Genomic DNA, 17,745 nt, shown 5'->3' with positions numbered 1-17,745 from the left:
GGCCAGTGCCCCTGTAGTACTGGGCTGTCTCCTGAGACCAGCCGGCCAGTGTTCGGCCAGGCCTGGAGGAAAGGTGGGTACTTGGCTGCAGGGAGGGAAAGGAAATACAGAATTTGAACTTCTTCTTAAATACACTTTTAAACAATTATCCTGATTTTAGCTACATCCTTACCTTGTCTTCACTCTTAGTTTCTAAGTAGGTGGGGTGGGGAGGGGAGGTTTCTACTAAATAACATAGTTGCTGCTGGGTTTTTTTTTTCTACAGCTGACTGCTTAGTTATTATCACTTATCTGCTTTCCAGTTTTCTAGTCACTTTGCCTTTATAGATTATGTCTTCTTAAAAATCCCTTTTCTGGCTTATTAGCGATATTTTAGAAGGGACAGTGAATAAATGCATGCACTCCCCAGTCCGTCATGCAGAGGTTCTACATTTTTATTTTTTATGCTGAAGCTTTCATTGGGGTTTTTCTATAAGGGAATCCTGAAAATGATAGCTCTCTACTGAATACAAGGTAAAATGCCTGCCTTCTGTTGAGTTTCTCATGGCCAGTTTGGAGGTGCATGTCACCACATGGGTTTTCATGTCAGGAGTGGTTTGGTTGTGTGTTTTTGTGTGTGTTATCTTGAAATCTACTGGATACAAGTATGAGGAGGAGAAGCTAATTTAGAGACCATATACTCTTCAAGATACAATGTGATAGGAGCCAGGGAAACATTTTAAACCTAAACCCAAGAGGAAACAAGAATCCAAACATAGTCTGCTAAAAATAAAATAGCAGTGTGGACTAATTGACTGAAGTTCTGTGTGAACAGAATTCAGATTTCTCAAGCTGACCAATGCTCCAAGCAACTGAAAAAGTGATGTTAGTTAGCTCAATGCCACTGGCTGTGACCTCACCCTGGGAATTTAATTTTTACTGCTGCCCTTTGAAATCTGGTGACTCTGAAGGGGACCTGGGCTGTGCTCTGGATTTCCATCCCATGCACAGATGCTGTTCTCAAGGCCAATTGGAGCATCACTTGCGTAAAAAAAATCTGCTTTGAAAGCAGAAGAGGGTTGTGGCCACAATTCCCAGGTGCAGGGCTGCTGGCTATGATTCTTTCACCTCCAGCTTCAAGTTTTACACAAAGGCAAACACTACATTCCGTGACTGGGAAGGGGAATTTCTAATGCCAAGCAGAAAGCAGGATGACAGGCATGCTTGCATTGAAGTTGTGTAAATGGATGCTGAAACCTGAGTCTAGATTGACAGGTGGCCTCCTCACTTTAATTGTCTCAGGGGGCTATATGTATGGTGTCCTGGCAACACTATCTCCTTCGGTGGTTCTCTGGAAGAAAATCTTGCAGAAACAGGATCAGAATACATGAAGATTTGGCATTCATTTGATGAGCTAGTGGTAAAAGTATTTTATGTCTTTTGTTGTGTGTTCTTTAAGTTTTGAGAAATTATACAAGTAATATTCAGCTTAGAAAAATCAGAATATGCAAGTACCTAAAGAAAACTATCAGTAGTTTTTTCTTTCAAATATAAGCACTACCTTGTAGTTATTTTAATACACCTATATAGCCAACTATATTAAAGAGAGAGTATTAAAGTGTTTTTTTTGAGACAAAGAATGAAAGGGTTTCCTTCTCACAGACATTTCTGTGAGAATTTCTGCTGAAAGAATTTCAAAGAATTATCAATCAAGAAGGAAAGAAGACCCAGACTGGCACATTAGGATATGAGAACAAAGTCATTAAAAAGGTAGTCTTGTTTATAAATTGAGTATCTACTGTAAATTCTTAATATGGGTGAGTAGGGATTAAATAAGGCAAACATAACAGGAAGGGCATAGAGATTAACTTCAGATTGTGATGAGTTAAGTGTATATTAAACGTTTAAGAGCAATCATGATAAGAATAAAAATGGAATGTAAAACTTCCAGGCTAGCAGAGAAAAAAAAACTCCTAAAGAAAAATATAGTAGAGAAGACATCAATTCAAAAGAAGTCAGTGTCCTAGTCTACTCAAGCTGCCATACAAAAACCATAGGCTGGATAGCTTAAACAGCACAAACTTATTTTCTCACAAACTTATCTTCTCATAGTTCTGAGAAGTCTAAGACCAAGGTGCCAGCCAGTTCAGTTCCTAGTGAAGGCTACCACCTTGGATTGCTGTCAACCACATTTTTATTGTATTCTCACAAGGAGCAAGGAGTGACAGAGAAAGCAACCTCTCTGATTTCTCTTCTTGTAAGGGCACTAATCCCATCATGAGGGTCCCATCCTCATGATGTCACCTAATTGTAATGAACCAAAGGTCTCTCCAAATACATTGGAGATTAGGAGTTCCACATGTGAATTTGGGATGACACAACACAACATTCAGTCCATATTGTCAGTAAAGGAAGAAAAGGCAACACACAAAATGAAAAAAGTAGTAAATAAAAATCATATGATTCAATAATAGAAGTATCAGAATATGATTATTCATTTGATGGCATACTATCCAGTAGTTTAAAGTAAATGATATATATATCAATGATATATATATCTATATATATATATAAAATATCTCCTTGGGCATATATATATATATATATATATATAAATAAAGAAATTACTAAAGAAAATGAAGAGAAATACAAAAGACAATTTGGAAACTAGATGAAGAGACAACAGAATGTACTTTACTATTGTCACTGTTTTTATATATATTTGATATTTTTCCCAATAAAACATTTTTCAAAAGAATATTTGAAAATTGGTTGTTGTAAATCAGTGATGTTCAAATTTTTCCCATCAAAAACATTTAATGTTGTAACCTATTATTTACCCTTACTGTATAATTTAATATATTCTATTCTCTTCCTTGTTCAATTTTTTAATGCTGTTTGAAATCTATGCCATCATAAACAAATCAACAAACAACAAGTGTTGGAGAGGATGTGGAGAAAAGGGAACCCTAGTATACTGTGGGTGGGAATGCAGATTTGTGCAGCCGCTGTGGAAAACAGTCTGGAATTTCCTCAGAAAACTAAAAATGGAACTGCCTTTTGACCTGGCAATGCCACTGCTGGGAATATACTCTAAGAACCCTGATACACCAATCTAAAAGAACCTATGCACCCCAATGTTCATAGCAGCACAATTTACATAGTGGCCAAGTGCTGGAAGCAACCTAAGTGCCCATCAGTAAATGAATAGATCAAAAAACTAGGGTACATTTATGTGATGGAATACTGCACAGCAAAAAGAAAAAAGGAGCTCCTACCCTTTACCACAGCATGGATGGAACTAGAGAGCAGTATGCTAAGTGAAATAAGCCGGGTGGTAAAAGACAAGTACCATATGATCTCACCTTTAAGTGGAACCTAATCAATAAAAACAAACAAGCAAGCAAAGTATAACCAGAGATATTGAAATAAACAACAAACTGACAGTAACAGAGGGGAGGTGGGAGGGGATAATAGCGGGGAAAGGGGAACAGGTTTTCAGGAACATCTATAATGAACAAAACCAAAGAGGAATAAGATCAAGGATGGGAAGTAGGGATGGCTGGGGTGGTAGGGAGTAGTAGGGGGAAATGGAGACAACTGTACTGGAATGATTTTAAAAAGCTAAAAAAAAATATATTATGAAAGATTAAAAAAGGAAAAAGAAAGAAAAGAAAAGAAAAAAAAGAAAAATTGTTCAACTGATTTGAAGACTCATCTAGTGGGTCCTGACCCACAGCTTGAAATGCATAGTTAAAAACAGTGTCAAAATATTATGGGGCGATGTAATATTTGCCTGTTGGCCTGGGTCAAGAGGAAAGTAGTGACCATTTCAGAAATGGAAGAGAAAAGTCATGGGAATCTTCCCAGCTCTCTTGGACAAGTCTGACCCTGACCTGGCAAGAGGGTGTCATCAGGACTTACCAAAATGAGAGAGCTTCACAAGTTACCAGTTCTGGGTGTGTGTCCCAGTTGCCCACCTTTTCTTACACAGGTTCATTGGCTACTAGAAACTGCATTGCTGGCCAAAGGTCATGGTCAGCGCTACTTCTGAACAGCTTCTTCCCCACCAGCCTCCTGTTTCTACCTTCCATGTGGTTCGAGCAAGTCCTTGGGCATCTCTCTAACTCTCTTGGGTTATGAATTTATACCCTATTCTCTTTTTTCATTTTCTTCCCCACCCATAATGACTGTCCTCCCAAACTCAGAGTCATCAACAAAAGCAACATCTCCCAAAGAGGTGGAGGGAGGTCATGGCTAAGATTCACTTAGCACTTAAATCCCATCAAAGCAAAGGCTGGCCCAGCAAGCCAGGGGCAGGCAGAGTGCCTGACCTCTAAAAAAGAGGAAGAATAGAGTACATTTGACTTTAATATTTAAGAATGAAATGTCAACTGCTCAGTGCTTCAACAAATAGTAGTCAGGTACCCACTGGAAAGAAGGTGAGAATATCAGTACTGAGTCATTAATTCAAAAGGTATCATGAAAATATAGGATAGACAACACCTTGATCTGCTATAAATAAGCTCCAGCATGCAATTGTACAATGCTTTCAAAGGGGCGCACAAACGCAGCAATCTCATAGATGTGAAATTTTCGCTGACTGTAAAGAAGCATTTGCATAGGATGAACTACCTCCTAAAAAGCCCATTTCCTCAGTTAATGTAAATGTTGCTATTGGTGCTGAGTGGAAGAGCATTTCTACTTTTCCTACCGCAAATGCTGTATTTCTTTCAATATTAAGGCTAATGAGGGCTGGGGCCCTGTAATCTACATGAGTAGGTTAATTCTCATGTGTCCTAGATAGTTGAGAGAGAGATTTAGAACTTCATCTGAAAAGGGATGCCAAAATGGAAATGAAGGTGTGCAAAGGAAGCAAGGAAAAGCCCTGTGGAAGGGTCTCTGTACCTCAGCTCCTCCATCTACATGGTAAAAATGCCGAACAGGACAGCATCCTCCCTGTGGTGACTGAGAGATGCCAGTTCACAGGTATGTGATGTCAGGTTTGATTATATTATTGTAATAGAAATATTTTGTCAAAAAATGCCGTGGCTGGGTGGCTAAATTGGTTGGAGTGTAGGGCAACCACTAGAGACAACTGATTGATGCTTCTCTCTCACATAGATGTTTCTCTCTCTCCCTCAACTCTCTAAAATCTATAGAGTATAACCTTGGATGAGGCTTTAAAAAAAAGTAACAGTTGTATGACATTGTTTGTAGGACACAAATCTTGATCTATTTTCAGAAGTGGAGATATGGCTTGAGTTGATACCATGTTCTGTTATCAAAGGCAGGGATTTGCCCTTAAAAATGTCTTTATCTATGAAGTTGAAAGTTATGAAACATTTATAAATGAATGAGGCAATATTTACCTGTTCTTTAAAATGATAACATATTTTGCCCAAAGGCAAAAGAAAGTGACCCCTATTGTGGCTTTCTCCACCATTCAGGGATACCCTTGACTTTGTGGTGATGAAAAGGGGGAGAGCAGGAAAGATGAGAAAACAAAAGACTCCTGTTTGTTAACCCCTTGCAATGAAGTCCTCACTATTATCCTAAAATGTTTATTATTTTTAATTATATTTGATTGATTATGCTATTACAGTTCCCCCTTTTGCCCCACCTCCCCCCAGCACACCCCACTACTTCCGGCAAACTCCCAATCATTGTTCATGTCCATGGGTCACACATAGAAGTGCTTTGTTTACTCCATTTCTTATACTGTACTTTATAGCCCCGTGTCTATACTATAACTACCTATTTGTACTTTTTAATCCCCTTATCTCCTTGCCCATTCTCCCACACCCCCCTCCCATCTGACAACCATCAAAATGCTCTCTGTATCCATGATTCTGTCTGTTTTTCTTGTTTGCTTTGTTTGTTTTTTACATACTATTATTGATAGGTATGTGTTTATTGCCATTTTATTATTCATAGTTTTGATCTTCTTTTTCTTAAATAAGCCTCTATAATATTTGGTTTGGTGATAAAGAACTCTTTTAGTTTTTTCTTGTCTGAGAAGGTCTTTATCTACTCTCCAATTCTAAAAGATAGCTTCACTGGTAGAGCAATCTTGGCTGTAGGTCCCTGCTTTTTATGACTTTGAATATTTCTTGCCAATCCCTTCTAGCCTGCAAAATTTCTTTTGAGAAAGCAGCTGACAGTATTATGTATAGAGGATGTATCAGATATTAAACTGTAAGAACAGATACTACACTTGATCTTAGCCAAAAGGCTGAGAAGCAATCTGACAGTATTGTGGGAACTCCCCTGTAGGTAACTATCTGTTTTTCTGTTGCTGCTTTTAAGATTCTCTCTCTTTTTTAAAAAATATTTTATTTATTTTTAGATAGAGGGGAAGGGAAAGAGAAAGAGTGGAAGACAAACATCAATGTGTGGTTGCCTCTCATGTGTCCCCCACTAGGGACCTGGCCTGCAACCCAGGCATGTGCCCTGACTGGGAATCGAACCAGTGACCCTTTGCTTCACAGGCGCATGCTCAATCCACTGAGCTACACCAGCCAGGGCTAAGATTCTGTCTTTATCTTTAACCTGTGGCATCTTGTTTAGGACTCCCTGTGCTTCCTGAACTTGAATGTTTATTTCCTTCACCACATTAAAGAAGTTTTCTTTCATTATTTTTTCTAACAGATTTCCTATTTCTTGCTCTCCTTCTCGTTCTGGCCACCCCTATGATGTGAATGTTGGACTTCTTGAAGTTGTCCCAGAAACTGCTTATACGATCTTCCTTTGGGGGGATTCTTTTTTCTTCTTGTTGTTCTGATTGGTTGTTTTTGCTTCCTTTTGTTTCATATCATTGATTTGATTTTTGTCTTCATCTACTCTACTGTTGTTTCCCTGTAAATTGTTCCTTGTTTCAATTAGTGCATCCTCTATTTCTGACTAGATCTTTTTTTACACTGTTGAAGTCCTCACTACGTTCCTTAAGCATCCTTATAGATAGTGTTTTGAACTCTATATCTGATAGATTGCTTATCTCCATTTCATTCAGCCCTTTTTCTGGAGTTTTGATCTGGAGTTTTTTCATTTGGGCCCTGTTTCATTGTCACCTCATTTTGGCAGCCTCCTTGTGTTTGTTTCTATGTATCAGGTAGAGCTGCTTTGACTCATGTCTTAGTAGTGTGGCCTAATGTAGTAGATGTTCTGTAGAGTCCAGTGGCACAGCCTCCCCTATCCCCCAAGCTGGGTACTTGAGGTGCACCCTTCATGTGGCCTGAGTACAACCTATTCTTGTAGTTGAGCTTTTGTTGCTGTTGGCAGATCAATGGAAGAGATTTACCCAGGCCAGTCAGCTGCAAAGATTGGCTGTGACCACTGACCACAAACCTCTGCCCCCTGTGGAGTAGTATCAGTTGTGCAGGGTCAGGGTGGTGGTGCTCAGAGCATTTTGATGGTTGTCAGATGGGAGAGGGGTGTGGTCTGAAGCTGTTCACTGGTTGTGCTGGCTTGGGGGTTTCCTGGGTGGTGTAGGCCAAAATCAGTCCCACCTATGTTTTGTCTGGGGGCACTCTTCCTGAGCTATAAAGCAATCTGAGATGGCTGCTACTTCTGTTGGGCTTGGAGATTCCCAGGCAAGGCAAAGCCAAGCTATGAATCTAGCCTGGCTGCTGCTAGAGCTGGGTCTGGGTCTGGGGCTCACTGAAGCCAGCTATTGCTTGTTTGATAGAATTTAGAAAGTTGTGAAGCATGAGCAAGTACCAGCCATTTATATGGAATAGTCGCTTGGGTGGGCCTGTAAGCTGAGTGGGGCAGAGTCTCTGGGGATCTCTAAGGTGGGTCAGACAGTGTAGCCCGGTTGATGGAGTCTCAGATATGGCACCAGCTTGCCAGCTCTGTTGGGGGAGGGTTTAGAAAAGGGACAATGCCCTCTGCTCACCTTGATGCCAGACACTTCAGTTCCTCCCTTTATGCCACTGGTGCTTTTCAAGTTCCTACCCCAGTGCTGGAGCTCAGAGGGAGTGAGTCTGAGTAAGTCCTTGTGTGAGCTCTTTAAGTAGAACAGCTAGGAGTTCCAGAAGTTTCTTCCACTGATTCAATCCCCACTGGTTTTTATAGGCAGAAGTTGTGGGGACTTACCTTCCTGGCCTGGAATCCTGGGCTGAGGGGTCTGGTGTGCAGCTAGGAGTCCTTGCTCACAAGATAGCCCTCTCGAATTTTTTTCCACCACCCATGGATGAGGGACCGGCCTATTCCATGTCTGTGCCCTTCCTATCAGTCTGGACAGATGTGGATTCTTTAATTATGTAGTTGTCAGACTTCTGTTCAGCTTGATTTCTGATAGTTCTGATAGATGATTGTTCCATATTTTAATTGTAATTTTGATGTTGTTGTGCAAAGAAGCAAGCCATGTCTGCTTATGCCAACATCTTGACCAGAAGTTCCACCTTCAAATATTTAGATACTTCAATTTTTTTAATGGAAATTGATAAAGAGAATGATTTGGGATCTTTGTGCTGGCACTCTCTGGCTCCATGCCAGACTCTCTGTGCTAGACAAAAAAGTGGTTTAATAAAAGTCTAGCAGTAGAGACAGAAAAAAAAGATAATCAAACTAATAATTTGAATTATCAATATGAAATTGCAGAAGAGGTAATGTATAGAGATATATAGTGACAGAGAGAGTTGTCTATGATTGAGGTGGAGAGGATTGAATTGGAGGAGCTGGAAGAAATTTGATGGGTTATGAAATGTGCTATATTTTCATTTAGGGTTTTGTTTACTGTGTATATACATTTGTTAAAGCTCATTTAATTGCATGCTTTAAATGAGCACATTTTACTGTGTGTAAATTACACACATATAATGTTACATGAAAACAAAACACAATATATACAATATGAAGAAAATGAACCAAGAGTGGAGATGAGGCAGGAGCCCAACTTAGATGAGGTGCGTCAAGGAAGCTCGGTGCAAATGAGGTTCTCTAATACGAGGAAGAAAGAGGCTGTACAGAAGGAATCGAGTGAACAAGGGCCCTGATCATTTTCCGTATTTTTTCTTGCAATAGAGGACTTTATTAAGACAAAAGTCATAATTTTACTCTCCTCTGGAGAGAAGGTATGTGTACTCAGATAATTCCACCAAAGCCCTTCTAGATGGGGGCACAGATGACTAAGAGCTAAAGGGTCTGAGGCTTCTTTTTTTAAGGTGGTGAAAATGTTCTAAAATTGACGGGTGATGGTGACACTTATCTGTGAGTACACTAAGAAACAGTTGAAATGTACACTCTGCATGAGTATGGTGTGTGGATTATATCTTGAAGCTTTAAAAAATAAGGATATATACATATTTTTAATCCTCACCCAAGGATACTTTTTATTATTGATTTTAGAGAGAGAGGAAGGGGGTCAGAGAGAGAGAGAGAGAGAGAGAAACATCAATTGGTTGCCTCCCAAACCGGGGATCAAACCCACAACCTAGGTATGTGCCCTACTGGGAATCGAACCTGCAATCTTTTGGTACATGGGAAGACACTCCAACCAACTGAATCACCTGGAAATGGGTAAGATAATATAATGATATGATAAGGCAGGTTTGTATGCAAACTTTGGACATAGACTAAAGCAAAATGACCTGGATGAAATCCTTCATTTTTACTTTCTTAGTATCCTACCCACACACGTTGAACCAACAAAATGTAACTGGAGTAACTTCAGATAGATTTTCTATTTCATTCACATGCCCAAGAAAAACAAAACTCCCCTCACCTTCAAAAAGTGGAATGCAATTGCCCAATCATAGATTTTCACTGGAAACCCAGAAAAACAGTTCCAACTAAAATAATAAAAATTACAGATTACATTTATTGTTTTAAATGTATTATGTAGCTGGCATAACATCATCTCAGAGCCCTAAACCCAAGTGAGATTCTGGGGAGGTGAGTGTCCAAAGCAAGTTTGTGCAGTGATAACAAACACAGCCACAGTGGTTGACATAACAACAGTTTATTTCTTATTCATGCTGCATGTCTGCCAGGGTCCTGCTGATTCTAATCCAGCGGGGACCCAGTTGATAGGATCTCCCATTGGACATATTGTGGGAGATTTTTTATTCCTCAGATTATGTTTTATTCTCTTAGAGTGTGGATATATATTTTAGTTTTTGTATCCTCCCTATTAAGATTTATATTTAACGTAAGCACTTACCAAGTTCTTCCTCCTGAGTCTCTCACCCCTACCAACTGACAGTTTTCTTTGTAAAAACTGGAATCCTCCTATTATATTTCAGTGACAGAGCTCCCTTTTATGTATTAAAAGTCAAACCAGTTATTATAACACAATGGAATTGACACTGTGGGCTAATGGGTATAAAAGAGAATGTGGCCACCCTTTACTGTAAGGTTTAAACAGTTTTAAAATAAGTTCCTTCAACTGGAGAGGAACCTCAAAATGGCATGAAAAGTACTTCCTACACTAAGAATTCAGGAAGCCAATTTAGATTTTTTTAGAAGACCCTGTAATGTAAGGGCATAGTGATTATTAATTAACCTCTTTAAACCCTCTATCATGAAGTCATACATTTTCTCAGTGCATGCATTTATTGAAGTCCGTCTCTCCCTTTGGCAGATGAACGAGAACCTAGCTCTATATTCTTGGCCTTTGAGTATGTACTCTAAATTCTGTAGGTGCTCTGGGACAGCCTTTCAGTGAGGACCTGTGCTCACTAGACCATTCTGGATTCTGGACCCAAATGCCAGAATTTACCTTCTTTAAATATCATTCAGTGGACCACTTCTCTGGAAATGTCATCAGCAAAAATGCATTTTCTCTCATATCAAATCCAAATTTCCAGACTTGTCTTTCAGTTCTTCCACAACACACACACACACACAGAGCTCCCTGTCCCAGGCAGGGCCCAGAACTGTGGGGGCTCAGAGAGCTGTACTTGAACTGAAGCACTTTATCCTCCTAGTCACCGAGTCCTGCATCTATTGCACACAGAGCTGGTGAGTGAACTGCACATGTGTGTGCATAATGTGTATTGTATATTATATGCTATTTATAAATATAAGAATATTAATAACAATGATTATAGAATGTTAATTAAGGTCTTACTATGTATCAAGTCCCAAGCATATAATCAACTTTATCCCATTTAGTCCTCACAGCAATTTTGAAGGACAGTTCTTTATCATGTGTGTTTTATAGGCAAGAACACAGCACATCTGCGTTTCCAAAACCCATGCTCTAGCTTTACTCAGTTGACCTGATTCCTGCATCTCACTCCATACCTCCTGCTCTAGTCAGGTCTCTCCCTACATTCCTGTCCCTAAAACCACCTTCTGCTCATTCGGTCTACCTCCCTTTCTCTCAGCAAACCCTAACACTATTTAAGACCCAGAGCAAACCGCATTTCGGGGCGATGCCTTCTTTCCAACGCAGGACTGGAGACGTCTTTGAATCACTTTGAAATCTGAATTTTCTTTAAAACATGTAGTCCGTGCAAGCCAGCAGCCCTCTTCCTGCCTGCCCCATCCCACCAGCACATCGTGTCATTGCTGCTCATGGAGCCCAACTCAACTTTGTCCACACTTCTCTCCATCTCCACGCTTCCTTCAGGTCCGGCCCCAGGGGCTCCCTCTGCACCATTGTAAGAGCCTCTTACTTGCCTCCACTCTCCCATTTCTAATCAGCCCCCCTGTAGCACCTAGAGTGAGCTTTTAAAATATATGTTTTATATTTCCATGCTTAAAACCCTTTAGCATCCTTCTGTCACAGAACATAATTCAAACTTCTTATCATGGTCTAAAGGCCCCATGGGATGGGTGTTCTGACCATGTCTCCAGGGTCACTTCCTCTTCTCCTCAGCTTGGCTGTTCCCACTTCTTTGAACATGATAGACTCTCCCACCAGTGAGTCTTTGCAGGTATATTTCCACTGCCTGCTTTTTCCATTCTCCAGGTCTCAGATTTAATGTTAGTCTGCTCTTGAAGACTACAAGTAAAGGACAGGTAGGAGTCATTATAATAGGCTAGAATGTCCTGACTAGCCAACATTGGGTGGAAGACACTGAAAGAAATTCAAAAGGTAGATCCTAGAGTTAAAGGTGTCTTGGGAGAATTTTACTATTTTGCCTAAAGCAGGTTTGCCTTTAAATTTCCCTCATGATGTCTGCTCTATCTTATCCTACCCTACATGACGCCTACCCTGTCACTTTCCAGTAGTATTTCCAAAGTTATACAAGTCGTCTTTCTGTGTTAAACCCTAAATGTGCTCACCCAACACCTTGCTAATACTTGACTCTGGAGTCCATTTTTCACCTACAGTTAAGGCCACATTTTATTTACTTATATATTTATCTAGGCCACATTTTAAAAAAGATTTTATTTATTTTTAGAGAAAGGGGAAGGGAGGGAGAAAGAGAGGAAGAGAAACATCAATGAATGGTTGTCTCTCATACATCCTCAACTGGGGACGCAGCCCACAACCCAGGCATGTGCCCTGACTGGGAATTGAACCAGCAACCCTTTGGTTCGAAGGCTGGCACTCAATCCACTGAGCCACATCAGCCAGGGCTAAGGCCACATTTTAATTCAGCTTCACTACAGCCTTCCCTTGGGTTTGTTTTCTTCCTCTCTCCCAACTCTGATTCCCATGGTATAGCAATAAGCAAACAACACTGTGGAGGAATACTCCTGCTTAACTCTCACCTGACTCAGCTCTTCTTCCCAGACAGGGAAGAGGGCCAAGAACCCTAAGGACTGAGAGCTGTAATTGCACTGAAGCCCTTTTTTCATCTAGTCAACTTTTCTTGCACCTATTGCACAGAGCTGATGAGTGAACTGCAAGAAACATCTTCTAGCATCAGGCCCACCAGTGACCAACAGTATACTTTTGCAATCTCCCCAAGAGCTTTTCTCCTGTGCCTTTTAAATGTGAATTTGGTTGCCATAGAAACAGCCAAGCTCTGTGAAGGAGAGATTCCTTGTAAAATGAGCCTGGAAGACCTTAAGATGAATATAGACAACCTTTGCTGTTTTAGGCCTGAAAGACTAAAAATTTCTTTCCTACCTTCAGTTACTAAGAAATATTTATAGTATTTTTATCATGTTAATTTTAAAGCGGATCTGACTTATTATTTCCTTTTAAACACCTGGTGAAATTGGTTATATAGACAGCATTAGGTTCCTGGGTCCCTGGGTCACACTGGAGTCTGGAAAAAATTTAGTATATTTTATTGATTATTCTATTGCAGTTATCTCAATTTTTTTGCCCCCTCCTCTCAGTATCCTCCTTCCCTCCAGGCATCCCCCCACCCTTATTCATGTCCATGGGTTGTGCATATAAGTTCTTTTGCTTCTCCATTTCCTATACTATTCTTAACTTCGCCTGTCTATTTTGTACCTACCATTCACGCTGCTTATTCCCTGTACCTTTTCCCCATTTTCTCCCCTCCCCTGCTGATAACCCTCTATGTGATCTCTATTTCTGAATCTGTTCTCCCGTCTCCCCCTCCCAGCTGATAATTCTCCAAAGGATTATGATTCTGTTCCTGTTCTGCTTGTTTGCTTAGTTTTTTTTAGATTCAGTTGTTGATCATTGTGAATTTGTTGCCACTTTAATATTCATAGTTTTGATCTTCTTTTTCTTAAATAAGCACCTTTAACATTTCATGTATTAATAGCTTGGTGATGATGAACTCTTTTAGCTTTTCATTGTCTAGGAAGCACTTTTTCTGCCCTTCCATTCTAAACAATAGCTTTGCTGGATAGAGTAATCTTGGATGTAAATCCTCACTTTTTATCACTTTGAATATCACTTGCCAGTCCCTTCTTGTCTGCAAAGTTTCTTTTGAGAAATCAGCTGATAGCCTTATGGAACTCCTTTGTAGGTAACTCTCTGCTTTTCCCTTACTGCTTTTAAGATTCTCTCTTTATCTTTAACCTTTGGCATTTTGATTATGATGTGTCTTGGCGTGGTCCTCTTTGGGTCCAACTTGTTGGGAACTGTTTGTGCTTCCTGGACTTGTATGTCTATTTCCTTCACCAAATTAGGGAAGTTTTCTTTCATTATTTTTTCAAGTAAGTCTTCAATTTCTTGCTTTTCCTCTCCTCCTTCTGGCATCTCTATGATTTGGATGTTGATATGTTTGGAGATGTCCCAGAGGCACCACCTTAGTTTGTTTGGTTTTTTATTCTTTTTTCTTCTTGCTGTCCTGGTTGAATGCTTATTTCATCTTTGCATTCTAAATCATTGATTTCAATGCTGACTTCATCCCCTCCATTGTTAGTTCCCTATAGATTTTTCTTTATTTTACTTAGTGTAACATTCATTTCTTCCTGGGTCTTTTTCATTTAGTTGTTATGCTCAGTGAGTTGTTTGAGCATATTGATCACCTGTATTTTGAACGCTGCATTTGATAAGTTGGCTACCTCCATTTCATTTATTTTTTCTCTGGGGTTTTGTTCTGTTCTTTCATTTTGGGCCATATTTCTTTGTGTCCTCAACTTGGCAGCCTCCCTGTGTTTGTTTCTGTGTATTACATAGAGCTGCTTTGACTCCCTGTCTTAGTAGCATAGCCCACCCGGATGAATGTGGCTTCTTTAAATCCTTGGTTGTCAGACTTCCATACAGCTCGATTTTCTGATGGTTTGGGTTGTTACTTGTTTTGAAATCTCGTTGCAGTTCTTCCTGTGATCGCATGAGGAGGCAAAATGTGTTTACCTACACCTCCATCTTGACTGGAAGTCGTGGAAAAAATTTGATCAATCACACATTTCCCCATCCAGAGATTCTTATTCTTATCTCCCAGTTTTGTATGGGTCAAGTCATTATTCTTTTTTAGTCCTTCTCAGGGCCTGCTAAAAGAAATGAAACTCTTGGACTAGAATTTGAAGCCCTTCAGTGATTGGTCCCCTACAAACTACCATAATTTTCTCTAGTTCTTGATCATTGGGTGTTTATGCCATTTTGTTTCCTTCCTTTGGAGAGTTACCCTTCTCCCACTCAATAATATTGACTGGTCCCTATGGTAGGCATAATATGCCTCAGTCTTCAGGACTGGACAGACTGAGACCTCCCTGGAATTTGGGAAGGTCTCAGTCTATGTGGGAAAACACTCTTTTGGTACTGAGTCTGGTAAGCTGGTAGACTATGAATCTTGGGCCATGATGTCCAATATGTGGAAAAATCCTCTAGTAGTCTATTTGGGCCCCATCGCATAACAACACAGACTGGGTGACTTCAACAACATAAATTTATGTTCTTGCGGTTCTGGAGCATAGAAGTCAAAGAGCAAGGTGCCAGCAGGGTTGGTGTCTGCTTGGCTTGTAGATGGCTCCCTTCTAGCTTTGTCTTCACCCTTCGCCCTTTCCTCTCCTCCGTACATGCACAATCCTTATGGCTCTTCCTCTTCTTCTGAGGACACCAGTCTTACTTGATTAGGGCCCCAACTTTTGACCTCACTTAGCCTTAATTACCTCCTTGAGTGCCCCATCTCCAAGCCCACTAACATTGGGTGGCTAGGGTGTCGGCACGTGAATTTGGGGGGAATATAATTTAGTTTATAACAGACCTCATAGAAGACAGAGAAAGGTGGAGCCCCAGTGGCACTGTTTTTAGGCCGTGGGTATAGGAAATCAACCCTACCCCTCTAAATATTCCATTTTTTTGCAAATGACAAAAGGTATATTAGAAATCAACAAAACACACTTTTACTATAAACTGAGAAATAACATGATCTATATGTTTGTTTACATTGCATCTTAACCAAGGCATATTCATTGCAGGCATCTCCATTATTTTACACATGTGAAGGTGGCCTTAAGAAAAACTTTGTTGCTTTAGTCACTTCCTTAAGCACAGTTATTAGAAGATTCAGCTGTTCTGATAGTTTGTACCCCATCATTAAGCAGCGATGAGAAAACTTTGGAATTCTGAGAAAACTTTGGAATTCAACAAGAATCTGTGTGCTTACCACTTCTGAGCACTGATTATAAAAGCTTCCACTTTTAAGTAGAAATAATAATACCCATTCCCTTTCCATTTACACATAGAAAGAACCACAGGTGATATCCAAGCCAATTGTCTAAACTTAAAGTATTAGTAGTATATTTAGAGGTTAAAATTGATAATACTCTTGGTACTCAACATGAGAGAGAAAAACAAAGAGAAACAAAGACTAGCTAAATCATATCTCCCCACACTTTCCCCAGTTCCATCTCGTGGCTGAAACCTGGCTTTTAAGCCAAGGTATCTGTGCTGAAGGATACAACTGGGGGGAAAGGGGGAAGGTGAAATCTACAAAAGAGTTTGTATCTTATCCATAGAAAATGCAACCAAATTTATTTATTATTTAACCCTTCATGCAGAGAAAAATGTCTCATTCACCTATGCAAAGTATGGAACTCTAAATTCTAAGCTTCTTAAGCACAGAAAACATTCCCTGATCCATCTGTACATCTCCCTTATACCCACTATCTTGCTTGGCTCAGAGTCAGTCAGTCTATCAAGAGTTACTCTTTAATGAATAAGATAATGACACAATTATAACCTTGAGTGATAATGGCAATAGCAACTTACTAAAGATGTGTCTGATGAGCCTAAAATACTCCAAATTTTCAACCTCGACTCCCAAAAGTGTGTGAGATAGAATAGAGTTAACTTTGATAAGCCATGACTAAAGTTTTATGTCTATATGTTTATGTTTATAGGTTTGGTTTTAAACTTTGGTCATAAATTTGGTTTTAGAAGCACCATTAGATTACATGTAAGAAAATCTGGGTTCTTCTTTGGGGAATTCCACAAACAATCTTTAAAATTATACCAGTTGCTTAATTCCCTCATCAATAGATAAAAGTTCAATTAAGTCCATCCAAATGCTCTAACTACAGTTCATTAACAATTAATTTGAAAATGAAAAATTTTATAGCCTCTGCCATGAAGTTGAAATCTACCTCTCCAAACCGATTTCCTTAAAATTCATCAGTTCCCTCCAGCCTGTTCTGGTGTCCCTTTTACGCTGGCCTCTGACCCATTTCCTTCCGCAGAGATGTCCTCCCTGCTCTTCTCACCTATTTCTCAACCATTCTTCAAGACCCAAACCCATGTTTCTCTCCTTGAAGCCACATATATCGGGGGTTTATGCCGAGCGTATGTGAGCCCCTCAAGGACAGAGCACAACTTACTCTCTTGGCTGCTGCCCTCAGCTCTGCCCCTTCCATATTGCGGAGAACCCAACATGGCGGAAAGGAATATTACGGCTTTCCTCTCCCTTTCCTCCCGTGGGACTTCATAGCCTTAATGCTACTCAGTGCAAGATCCCAATATGTAAACAAGTGAAGAGACTGAAGACCTCTGTACCACAAGTTAGTCACGGATTGGGCAGAAGTTTCTGGCACCTGTTTTCTCATGTCTATTTTGAATCTGCAGTGTCCTTATTTGTTTAGGGGACATTTGGAAGGGGTCACAGCCAGGCTTAACTGTCAGCTGGCTTCAGTGTCTTACTGCTGACACGCGTAGTCCTTAGGAAGACAACTATGGAGTCCGAGAATTAAATAAAATTCTCACTTAAGCTAATTTGTATAAAATAATCTTTGACCTTCTCACTACCAATATATTTATGGTTTCTGCAAAGTTACAGAAACAGCTGTAATATATGCTAAAACAATAATTTTTAATATCATTCATGGAAAGTAATCTTAGAAAATTGTTTTATCTTTCATTTCTTATGTACGTGAATCTAAACCTAATCTGCTCTTCAGATGCGACATAGGTTCATGATTCTGTCCCAAAGCGTAAAGTCAAAA

General features: G+C 39.8%; 1 pseudogene; it reads right to left on the bottom strand.

The window, feature by feature from the left end:
- Positions 1 to 6,084: 6,084 nt before the first annotated feature.
- On the bottom strand, positions 6,085 to 6,226 carry LOC118993663 (uncharacterized; annotated as a pseudogene).
- Positions 6,227 to 17,745: the final 11,519 nt, after the last annotated feature.

Source organism: Sturnira hondurensis, unplaced genomic scaffold (assembly GCF_014824575.4).
Source record: "Sturnira hondurensis isolate 20B ecotype Veracruz unplaced genomic scaffold, ASM1482457v3 Scaffold0008782, whole genome shotgun sequence".
Taxonomy (NCBI): domain Eukaryota; kingdom Metazoa; phylum Chordata; class Mammalia; order Chiroptera; family Phyllostomidae; genus Sturnira; species Sturnira hondurensis.
This window is presented reverse-complemented; position numbering and strand designations above follow the sequence as displayed.